This window comes from Ceratina calcarata, unplaced genomic scaffold (assembly GCF_001652005.2).
Source record: "Ceratina calcarata isolate Rehan_Ccalc_2016 unplaced genomic scaffold, ASM165200v1 scaffold4018, whole genome shotgun sequence".
Lineage (NCBI taxonomy): Eukaryota > Metazoa > Arthropoda > Insecta > Hymenoptera > Apidae > Ceratina > Ceratina calcarata.
The window spans coordinates 1-1,878 of record NW_017163619.1 but is presented as its reverse complement, the minus strand read 5'-3'; the positions used below and the strand labels follow the sequence as shown (position 1 = coordinate 1,878).

Here is a 1,878-nt window from a genome sequence, read left to right as displayed (position 1 = left end):
ACTTTAGCGTCATCTATAACATTCTGCAGGCTATTTTGAATCTGTTGCACAGCTTTACGCATACCCATTGTTTGCATGGTGATGTGAACATGCGCATATTTATCTATAATACGTATTTTCAACTGTAGAATGCACTGAAAACAGTTGAAACTTATAGAGTGCACCACAATATGACCAGCAATTTGCTGCATGCGGAGGGGAACGCATGCGTTCATGGTCTGCAACCCCTTACGTATTTCGTCATGCCTTACCGCGACAGTGCTCCGTCCTTTAGGTCCATAGCCTAAGTGTAGCTAAATAAATATCTCCTTTATTTGGAACGACAGAAACACCAGAGATGAAAAGGGAGATTGCTCATTTCTTTGTTCGAAAGTGGACACGGCTCACTACCGCACCCTAGTGTCAATGTCCATTATTTAAGGGGAAATAGACGTAGTTTAGGAGGGATTGTGCACTACTCCCCTCCAGAAGTGGACACGCCGAAGAGAGCTGAAAATATACGTATAAGATTTGCCATGCTCGTGCCTAGGGTATTCGTCTACAAGCGCTCCATCTCGCGGCCGGCTTCGTGCATCTCCTAAAAGAAGGGGCGCGTGTCGAGTGACGCAGTACGTGCGTGTGTGCGTGCTGACTGTCAGGCAAGCGAATTCTAAATTCACTCCTCGAGGCTCGGAATCTTCGACGCTTCGAGACTCGGAGTCTTCGAGGCTCCGTGTGTTCGAAACCCAGACAATCCACTCTTTTTTTCTTTGTTGTTTATTCATCTGAAAAAATTCCAACACGTCCGTAGCATAACTGGACACATCTGAGAATTATTTCAGATTTTTTTGTTACAAAATGTAACCGTGAAAAATAAGAAGGTGCTAAACATATTTTTGTTCACATAGAAATCGTTCGGATACACTGTCCATATTTTTATGATAGATTCTTATTGCCGCAAGAATTGTTCATGAATTTTTTCAGATTTTTAGGTTTGGTGCGTCAATGCGAAAAAAATCAAAAACTATGTACGTCTCATGTTGAAGTACGTAAATGAAAGACGCGCTTCCAGCAGCGGCAACAGCGAAGGGGTGATGACACGAGGTCAGCGATTGCTACGTATTTTTTTGACGTAGGCTCGCGTTCTGTCATGACACTTACAAAGGACAACAATTTACAAAGGCAATAAAATTTGAAGGGCAAGGAAGCAGCTGCTCCGGCTACCTGCCTGCCGCTCTCGGCCGGTTCAAAAGGGGCGCAGTGCATAGCTCATTATCTTAATGAGTTTTACTTCAAATGACCTGAGGTTTTGGGAAAATATTTCTAAGAAGTTGTATTTTTATATGAAAAATTCTCAGAAAAATTGATTTTTCAATGTGATTATCCCATACCCACCTTAAACAATATTTTTAAATTGTTTATAAATATTTTAACAATTAGCAGGCAATATTCCTTTCATAACGGTCCATTGCNCAGAAAATAGTGACAGAATTTTGAAACATTATGCAGTGTAATTAATTATATTAGAAATATATTATAATATATTTCATCGAGAATAATGAACACTCAGAAGATAATAAAAAAATATTGTTATAAATTTACAATTGAAACATGGAAAAGCTCTGGAACAATTGACAATGAGACACAATAACAGCACAAATTCTCTTCACATATTGGATTACCTTTGAATATTTTTCAAATAAAGAAATCGTAGTTAAACGACTTTAACGATTATTAAAAATCCTTTTAATTCTGTTTATCCTATTTCTATTATAACATACCTTCTAACGTTGTAAAATCAAAGAATGCACTTTATTTAAGACACGCTTAATTTTTTGCTAAGTTATCATTATGCTTATTCAGAGTTTGAATTTATTTTTGAAACGGTATAGTAAATGT

The 1,878-nt window shown here is 37.8% G+C and overlaps 1 long non-coding RNA gene across 1 annotated transcript; it reads left to right on the top strand.

Moving 5' to 3' along the window:
• Positions 1-333: 333 nt before the first annotated feature.
• Positions 334-1,085, top strand: LOC113464548 (uncharacterized). The gene is made up of 2 exons (XR_003389395.1): positions 334-860; positions 964-1,085. It is a non-coding gene; the product is annotated as an uncharacterized LOC113464548 (long non-coding RNA).
• Positions 1,086-1,878: the final 793 nt, after the last annotated feature.